Source organism: Dama dama, chromosome 17 (assembly GCF_033118175.1).
Source record: "Dama dama isolate Ldn47 chromosome 17, ASM3311817v1, whole genome shotgun sequence".
Taxonomy (NCBI): domain Eukaryota; kingdom Metazoa; phylum Chordata; class Mammalia; order Artiodactyla; family Cervidae; genus Dama; species Dama dama.
Window position 1 is genome coordinate 51,166,397 of NC_083697.1, and position 10,054 is coordinate 51,176,450.

The window sequence follows — 10,054 nt, forward strand, 5'->3', positions numbered from 1 at the left end:
GGATGGTTATTTGAGGTTATGTGTGCAACATGCAATTTTTTTCTTGTTCCTCAAACATGCCAAGAAGTTCACACTGCTGGGCTTTTGAACCTGCTATCCTTCTGCCTGGATCACTCTTCCCAGACCTTCACGTGGCTGTCTCCCTCACTTCACTCAGTTCAGTTCACGTGGCTGTCTCCCTCACTTCACTCAGGTGTCTGCCCTTTGAGAAGAAGACAGCCAGTCCAATAAGTCTCTCTCCTGCATTCACACTCCATCTCATTTCCTGTTTTATTTTCTGTGTAGCCCTTACTGCCCCTGAGTCTCTGCATTTGTTCATTGCCTTTCTCTCCTGCTAGAAGACAAGACCCAAGAAAAGGGAAGCAGTGTCTGCCTTGTTCACTGCTGTGTCCCCCAGAGCCTAGAACAGGGTCTGTGACTGCTCTGTAAATACTAATGGATAAATTTGTAGAATGAATGCACTCTGTGGGGATTGCTCAGCAGGTCACTGGGCGAGGGGGACTTTGGTGACCCCTGCCAGTGAGCAGTTGTCCAAGAGGCAACTCTTACACACACACACACGTGTGCGCTTATACACACACACTGTTCTATTCTCAAGGACAAACATTAATTCTCAGAGACACTAAGTCTATTTTCAAAAAAGGGGGATATTTCCTGGGCTACAATGTAGTCTGCCTGCCTGCTCAGAAGGGGTCTCTGTGGTCCTGTGGGGCCGTGGCAACTTTGAGTAGTCTAAAGAATCACCAGCCAGACTTTGGGTCCATCATTGTAAACCTCAGGGCCCATTTCAGAACCATGTTTTTCGATGGCCAGTCCCAAGCCATACTGAGTCTCAGAAGAATCTTTGAAATCAGAGGTATGTGTGTGTCTGTGTGTTTTTTCATTTTTCTTTTTTCTGGAGGATTTTTACTTATGGACCCAACTTCCCTCTCATATGCACCTAGCAAGGCTAGGTGAGCTATTGTTCTCCCGTGTTTGCAGTTCAGATATTAAAAAAGTATGTCAAATACACACACACACAAGCATGCTCTTTCTCAGTGTGGGGCAAGGAAAATGGACTTCATACCATCTTCTATTGAGTGTGCAGCTGTATCTACTGCACTTTCTTGAATGTATACACTATGGGCTTGAGTATCTTCAAGAGATGTTCTCTGACTTTCAAATTCGATTTTTCCCAAACTCACAGATTATGAAGAAGTAGCCATAAAACCCAATAGAAGCAACATATCCATCCATTGAGGGTATAACATAATTTTTTGATTGGCAATTTCATTGTGCTCTAATTTATACTTTAAGCTTTTAAAACACCTGATACAAAACAGTTTATATTTATTCTCTTGAGATGGAGTATTACTGCCAAGTTCATGTTTCCATAACTTTCAGCAAATGTTTTAAGTTACACATCAGTTCAGTTCAGGTCAGTTGCTCAGTCGTGTCTGATTTTTTGCGACCCCATGGACCGCAGCATGCCAGGCCTCCCTGTCCATCACCAACTTCCAGAGTTTACTCAAACCCATGTCCACTGTGTCGGTGATGCCATCCAACCATCTCATCCTCTGTCGTCCCCTTATCCTCCTGCCCCCAATCTTTCCCAGCATCAGGGTCTTTTCAGTAGGCTTGGTTAAAAATTAAGTATATGCAGGTAAATGTAATGTTAAGGGTTGGCCAGTAGATGGCAGCAAGTTTGAACTTGGCCTGGGAAATTGAGTTTCCTGGAACAGAATAAGAGAGTCTGCCAGAACAATGAAGGTTTAAAGGCAAACAGTTCTGGATAAAAATGTCCAGTCTCCAGTCCTCATCTTGATGAGCATCTTTGTAAAGTTCATTTACATCTCTATGCTTTTTGGCATTAATTAAGAAATACACATCGAAACCCCATGTTGTGCTGGGTGGAGTCATCATGGCAGACGGGATCACCACCATCCTGACGTCATGTTCTGGCACCATCACTCGGGTTGTCATCCCGACAAAGACGGTCCCTCAACGATGTTGAAAGCAGGTGTGCTGAGGTGCAGAGCCAGGACTTACAGGGTGGTGTGGAAAGCACCCTTATTTCAGCTCCCTGAAAATACAAAGTGAGTACAACCAGTGAGACTGAGAAGCAGGTTCCACACCTCACTAAAGGGACATCTGCACCAGCTAAGAAGACAATTCAGTTTCTGGAAGGTTTAATCATATCTTAACAACGAAAAAAAAAATTGAAAAACAGTTTTATGACACCCAGGGGTCAGAGTTGATTAATGTGCAACAAGCATAGACAAGCCTGGAAAATGTTTGACAGGTGAGCAGGAAGTGATCCTCTCTTTTACCTCTGTCTTCAGGATGTGTTGACATGGTTGAGATTCAGACCTGAGGCTGCCTCCCACTGTCAGTCAGAATGCTGTTCTGTTCTGTTTCCTCAGGTGCAGCAGGTGAGCCAGGAGGACGGTAGAGAAGAGAAGGCCCCTTACTGGTCAGCAAGCCAGCCAGGCTCTGGCTCTTGTGTTGTGAGATGCTTCCCTGGGCCTCGCAAGCCCAGTTGACGGGTCCAGCATGGACGTCTCGTGGGGTGGCTGGGTGTCAACCCAGTGGGGCAGGGGGTGGGGTGCAGCTAGGGCTGGAAGGTGTGAAAACATGGGCAGGAAACAGGTTAGCAGCAATGTTCAGAAGCCCAGGCAGCAAGCACCAGAGGAGGGCTGGGGGCCATGCGTGTGAAGCGGTATGAGAGATACAGACCCTTGGACTGGGGCAGGCTCGATCTATCAACGTCTCAGCTTTCTCTTTGATGATAAGAGCCACCTGGGTTGGAGAGGGGTGCTTTCACAGGTAACCAGTCCTCTCCTCCAGAAACTGTAATCAGTAGGTCTGGGTTGGGCCTGAGCCTATTTATTTTAGCAAGCTCCGGTGGGATTCTAGTGGGCTAGTCCTTGGACCACACTTCAGGTAGCAAGGAGTCCCTTTCAATGCTAGATTCTACAGTGGGGTCACGCCTTGGAAAAACTCTGGTCTTGTTTGCAGTGGAGAAAGAAAGGTGGACATTTCTGCAGGACCAATCCTCTGGTGACCTTGCTTTCAACTCTTTACAAAAGCTATTTCCTTTAACCCTCTCAATAACCAACCTTGGGATTGTCTTATTATCCCCACCACACAGAAAGTGAGAATGAGGATCAGAGAAGTTAGTTATTTGCCTAAGGTTGAATAGTTAACATGTGAAGGATTTAAGATTCAAACCAATGCTGGATTGGTCCAATGCTTATTCACTAATTAGTTAAAACAAAAAAACACATTCATTGATCCAAAAATTACTGAATATATCCATGAATTAAACAGGCTTCCCTCATGACTTGGTGGTAAAAAATCTGCCTGCCAATGCAGGAGATACAGGTTCAGTCCCTGGTTTGGAAAGATCCCCAGGAGAAGGAAATGGTAACCCACTCCAGTATTTATGCCTGGAGAATTCCATGGACAGAGGAGCTTAGCAGGCGACAGTGCACGGGATCACAAGAGAGTCAGACACAACTTAAAGACTAAACAACAACAAGTGAATTAAACACTGCATGAGGCATTAGGACGTAAGGTGAACACAAGTCCTTATGAAGTTTTAGCAGAATAGGTGTCACTTGAATGAGCAATAACACCACACAGTGGAAACATCCCAAAGCTGCTACCTCTCACTGCATCCACTCAGGTTCTAGGGGACTGTGCGGGTCTCCTCGTCCACCTAGGAGGACACTCTTCTTCAGACCTTGACATGGCTGGCCCCTTCCTATCACAGACTTCTGCCCCACTGTAACCTACTCTGAGAGCCAACATGTCACATAGCGGCTGAGACTGCATCTAGACTGCAGGGCCAACCCCTCGGCATGCCTCCAGCACCTCTCCTTACTGGCTGTGTGATCCCGAGCGAGTTACTTCATGTCTCTGTGCCTTGGTTTCCTCATCTGTGAAAGGACACTCATCATACCTTCCCCATACTGTTGCTGTGAAAATTAAATGAGGTAATAGACACGAACTAAGATCATGGCATCTGGTCCCAACACTTCATAGCAAATAGATGAGGAAAAACTGGAAACACTGACAGACTTCATTTTCTTGGACTCCAAAATCACTGCAAATTGTGACTGCCTCCATGAAATTAAAAGACACTTGCTCCTTGGAAGAAAACCTAAGACAAACCTAGACAGCATATTAAAAAGCAGAGACATCACTTTGCCGACAAAGGTCTGTATAGTCAAAGCTGTGGTTTTTCCAGTAGTCATGTATGGATGTGAGAGTTGGACCATAAAGAAGGCTGAGCGCTGAAGAAGTGATGCTTTTGAATTGTGGTTCTGGAGAAGACTCTTGAGAGTCCCTTGGACTGCAAAGAGATCCAACCAGTCAATCCTAAAGGAAATCAGTCCTGAATACTCATTGGAAGGACTGATGCTGAAGCTGAAGCTCCAATACTTTGGCCATCTGATGTGAAGAGCTGACTCATTGGAAAAGACCCTGATGCTGGGAAAGACTGAGGGAAGGATGAGAAGGGAGCAACAGAGGATGAGATGGTTGGATGGCATCACTGACTCAATGGAATGGACTTGAGTTTGAGCAAACTCTAGGAGACAGTGAAGGACAGGGAAGCCAGGTGTGCTGCAGTCCATGGGGTCGCAAAGAGTCAGACAGGACTGAGTGACCAAGCAACAACAAATAGACCTGTTAAATACCCTGTTTAACAAATACCCTGTTAAAATCGTGTAACAGGGTAGGCGGCATGGAAGCGTGTGCTCCTAGGGTTCCCTGAGCACCCCACCTAATTGTGATGCACCCCCTGTTATTCACATGTATCCCATCACCCTGTTTTATTTTCTTCCCAGTCCTTGTGACCAAGCCACTGTGTTTACCTGTGAGTGGTGTGTGTCTCCACCTCCAGAGTCTAACCGGCAGACGTGGGCACTGTCTGCTCCATGTGCCCCTGGGTCCTGAACCCAGGCCCACCACCCGGGAGGTTCACCACAGCTCTTAATTAAAGGACTGGGCAAGTGAGCCTGGGGTCTGGGTTCCATGGAGAAGAGAGCCGTGTGCTTAGCCCAGGCCCAGCAGCAGTCAGGAACAGCTGCCTTCCACGACCCAACTGTGTACTAGACCCCGACGTGAAAGCCACCGCCTTTGCAATTAGGAACAGACGGTGGACAGAAATAGATGGGCTCTGTCGACCTCTATGACCTCTTCGTTGAGTAGGTTGAGGCTCCCTGGGAAATCTTTAGATGCCTTGAGCCTAGAAGCCAGAACTTGAAGAACATCTAGTTGTTGAAGATTGGAGGCAGCAGTCTGTCTTAGGTCATGCTGGTCTGTGTCGTGCTTTTGACATTATATTTAAACATAGATTTTTATATTTAATAAACAAAAGGTTCCTGAGAGATTCTCCGGAGCCTTCTGCTAACATTAATCATCTTCCCTAACACACGCTGCCATTTGGACTGCGGAGCTGGCCAAACTTTAGGGAGGGGTTGGGTGGCTGGAATCACCAATCCATGCTGCCACTCCATTAGAGTAAATGATGGAATGAAGCAGATATGTACCTTTTGCTAGGCCCTTCTTTCAGTATTTGGAGTCTTCTTGAAAAATCAGCTATTGGTTGGGGTCTGTTTCAACCTAGGCTACAAGAAATGTGAAATCAGGGAACCTATAAAACCGTTTCCATTCTGTAAAGGCCTTTCTCACCTGGTTACTGATTCCTGAAATCCTAATAGTAAATTCTTTATTTTTGAAAGGGGACAGTGAATTGAAAGCCATATATATGTGTGTGTGTGTGTGAGTGTGTGTGTATATATTTGGAAGGAGAAAGTGTGTAACTAAAATTCAGTCTAAGAGATAAGAAGCTGATTTTTTAGACTGAAATATTTTGATAGCTATATGAATATGTATAATTGATTCACTTTGCTGTAACCTGGAACTGATACAACATTGTCAATCAACTATAGGCCAATAAAATTTTTTGAAAAAGAAATACTTTGAGAGAAGACACTGGAGAAAGGAGAGAAGATATACAGAGAGAGGTGGCAGGAAACAGGGAAACGGCAGTGCATCAGTCAGGTATTGCTGCAGTAAAGCTGCGTAACAAATCATCCAGACCGCAGCAATATATAACAATATATTCCTTGCTCAATTGTCTGTTGGTCAACTTGGCTCCAGCTGATCTGTGCTAGGCTCTGCTGGGCTTGGTTCCAAGCTGGGGGTGGAGTCCAGCTAAGCTCCATGTGTCTATCACCCTTGGACCAGCTGAGGAGTAAATGGAAACCCTCAACACTTCTTCAGTCATAGGCTCAAACTTGCTCACTGCCACTTCCCTGCCCCCAAATTCTTTTAGCCATGGCAAGTCACAAGGCCACTCCCAATATCTGTGGGGCAGAGAAGTATAAGCCTCCTATGGAAGAGGTGGTAGTGTCAAGAGAAAGAATATTGGTTGAACAATAATCTTTCTCAGGCCTGGGTATTGAAAGTCACCTTTACCAGCCTTGAAATGAGCCTCCCATTGCACTAAGCCTTTCAGTTTTATTGAGTCCACACAGAATTAGGGTTGTGAATTGCAAACGGGACTCAGGGTCTTTAAGTCATATTATACTCTCTTGCACCCTAATTTTATTCTGCAAAGGATCCCCCTCCCCCCAGTGCTCCTCTCCTTGCCACCCCTCACCCCAAGCTCTAGGACTTCATACAAAAGGAAATGAGACTGTCATGTCTAACACACATCCACCATGATTTACCCCTCAGAACTAGACTTTTCCTCATGAACATGATACCATCAAAGCCTGTATATAATGGCATTTCATTTGCAAGCAATGAGGAGTAGGGTTGGGGGAATAAACTCTGATGGGGCAATTACATGTACACAGAGTCAGTGTTTTGAGAACTCAGAGGAGGGAGAAATCTCTCCAAAACAGGACTTTGGATTTTATGGAGAAGATAATGTAAGCTGAGCCATGAAGAATGATAAAGTTTTATCAGGAAGAGCTAAAAGGAAAAGCAGAGCATCTCAAATTGGGGCAGGCATGAAGGCAAGGAAGTAGTTGGGTGCGTGCGTGCATGTTCAGTCACTCAGCCGTATCTGACTCTTTGTGATCCCAGAAGACTGTAGCCCACCAGGCTCCTCCGTCCATGGAATTGTTCAAGCAAGAATACTGGAGTGGGTTGCCACTTCCTAACTGAAGTATTTGGGGGAAAGCAAATTATTCTGTTCTGAAAAGAAGAGGAAATTGACTAATGAGAAAGGAAGATGGACTCCCAGTTGCCGAGGATGTTGATGGAAAGCGAACAAGTGGGATTTTAGGGAATAAGAAGCCACTGGAGATTCCTGGACAGGGAGCGAGATGTCCACCTCTGATATTGGCTAAACTAAGCTCATCCTAGATAGCAGAGTAGGCTGGAGTGGGGAGACAATTGGGGGTTGGGAGGACAGTTGAACAGTCACTATGATTTTCTGGGTGATAAGTTACAAAGGTAATTCTGATTAGGGTGTTCTCAATAAAAAAGGAAAAGGCCAGCTGCACCAGGTTAGTCACTGAACTAGATGTCTTAACTATTTCTTCTAATGGTTGTGCTTCATTAAGCACCTCCTGTTTGCCAGATATTGTTCACATGCAACGGATGTCTTGAAAGATGTGGGACAATCAGGAAAGACCTTTGTTATTCCCCAACCTCTGTCTTCAATCCCTATCTGTTAGATTATCTCCCCACCCAATGATATTCTGGGAGATCCCATAGCTTTTCCTATTTATGCATTAGAACAATTTCATCTTTAGGTACCTAGTATGATAAAAATCAAACTTTTCATCTCATACCCAGTTTGAAGTTTTGTCTGAGTCAGACAGGTGCTAGGTGAGACCTCTACAGTGGGAAAGAAGCTGGTGGTCTTTTTTCCTCTCTCTCTTCCTCGTTCCATTGTTTTTCCAGTGGTCATGTATGGATGTGAGAGTTGGACTATAAAGAAAGCTGAGCACTGAAGAATTGATGCTTTTGAACTGTGGTGTTGGAGAAGACTCTTGAGAGTCCCTTGGACTGCAAGGAGATCCAACCAGTCCATCCTAAAGGAGATCAGTCCTGGGTGTTCATTGAAAGGACTGATGTTGAAGCTGAAACTCCGATATTTTGGCCACCTCATGAGAAGAACTGACTCACTTGAAAAAACCCTGATGTTGGGAAAGATTGAAGGCAGGAGGAAAAGGGGACGACAGAGGATGAGATGGTTCGATGGCATCACTGACTCAATGGACATGAGTTTGGGTGGACTCCGGAAGTTGGTGATGGACAGGGAGGCCTGGCGTGCTGCGGTTCATGGGGTCTCAGAGAGTCGGACACGACTGAGCGACTGAACTGAACCGAACTTCCGTGTTCTGTCTCCTCTTCTTGAGGAGGCAGGGGTGGGGGTGGGGGTGTATGTAGTAGAAGGGCCTGAGTGAGGTTCTTTATGGCTTTTCTTCACTGAACAAATGACCTTTGTCATGGCAGATGTGCAAATGCTGACTGTTTCTTTTGAGGGGCGATTTTGTAGGTTTTCCAGAGACCTGGGCCCTCCCAGGCATGTGTACTGTGTGGGGTCTTCCGGCCTTGCACGGTGATCTGAAGTCAGGGAGGTGCGTGACCTCTCTCTGCCCCAGAGTGCTCAGGCTGGCTACTCCCTGTGATGTCAGCTGGGCCCGTGAGCCACGCCCTCCTCCCTTTCTGCTATGAACTGAATGTCTCAGTTACCTTACAACTCACTTAAAAAAGTGAAAGTCACTCATTCGTGTCTGCCTCTTTGCAACCTCCTGGACTGTAGCCCGCCAGGCTCCTCTGTTCATGGAATTTCCCAGGCAAGAATACTGGAGTGGGTTGCCATGCCCTCCCCCAGGGCATCTTCCTGATCCAGGGACTGAACCCAGGTCTCTTATGTCTCCTGCACTGGCAGGCAGGTAATTTACCTCTAGCGCCACCTGGGAAGACTTTAAGATAGGATAAGCCATTCCATTTCTAATGATGGATTTGGGGTAATGGGGACATCTGCAGGCCTGCAGGTAATGATAATTTGCAGATTTCACCGGGGAAGGGGGACCTGAGAGAAGGGTAACAGGCGAAGTGGGTGGACCAGGAAGCTTTACATTTGGCCTGTATTTGGTTCCTCTCTGATTGTTCTGAGAAAAGAGATCTACCTTAATACTTTGATCACTGGGCCAAGAGGTGAAAGTTCGTTGGCTGATAGTATCTCTTGGCTTCCCTGTGAGGTGGCAAAGTATATGACCTCCTTTCTGAAAATAAACATAGAACCCTCCAAGACACAAGTACAAAACGCCAGCTTTCCAATCCTCCACACTCAGAGAGCTCAGAGCAAGAACCCTGGGGTGGGCAGTGAGGGGTTGAGGAGGAGGAGGGAACAGAGATGGGATTCCTCATCCTTAGGGTTGGTACTGGAACAGGGCTGGTACAGGACTAGGAACTGGGGAAGCATTATAGGAAACAAAATCACCAGCTGCTGACTACTTCGGCTACCAAATGTCACTAATCCCAACAGCAGCATGGTGGCTTCAAAGGGAGCCCGTTCAGTCTCTACTGCTTACTGGGTGTCAGACCTTGTCCACATTGCCACTCCCCTGAGCCTCAGTTTCTTCACCTGTGAAATGGGGAGAATGGTGCCTCACATGCTGTTTTTGAAATTTAAATAAGAAACCAGATGCTGATTGGCAAGCAACATTCTCCAGGACTTCCTGGGTGGAATCTGAAACCAGTGACTTTGGTGGAGGGCGGGGTGGACTCTGAGGGCAGAGGCAGCCCGCCCCAGATTGGTTAGCAGCAGGTGTACGGAGCACGGGGACTTTCTTGTGTGGCAAGAGGGTGAGTAGATCTCCAGGCCTGCCCACCAGACTCTTAGGAATTTATGCAGAGGCCTTCCCCGGGTTTGGGCTTCCTAGGTGCCATTAGTGGTTTAGGAACTCAAACAGGGACTCTGTAACAATTTAGGGGGGATGGGGTATGGTGGGGGTGGGAGGGAGGTTCAAGAGGGAGGGGACATATGTATACCCACATTAATGGGTATTCATGGCTGATTCATGTTGATGTTTGGTGG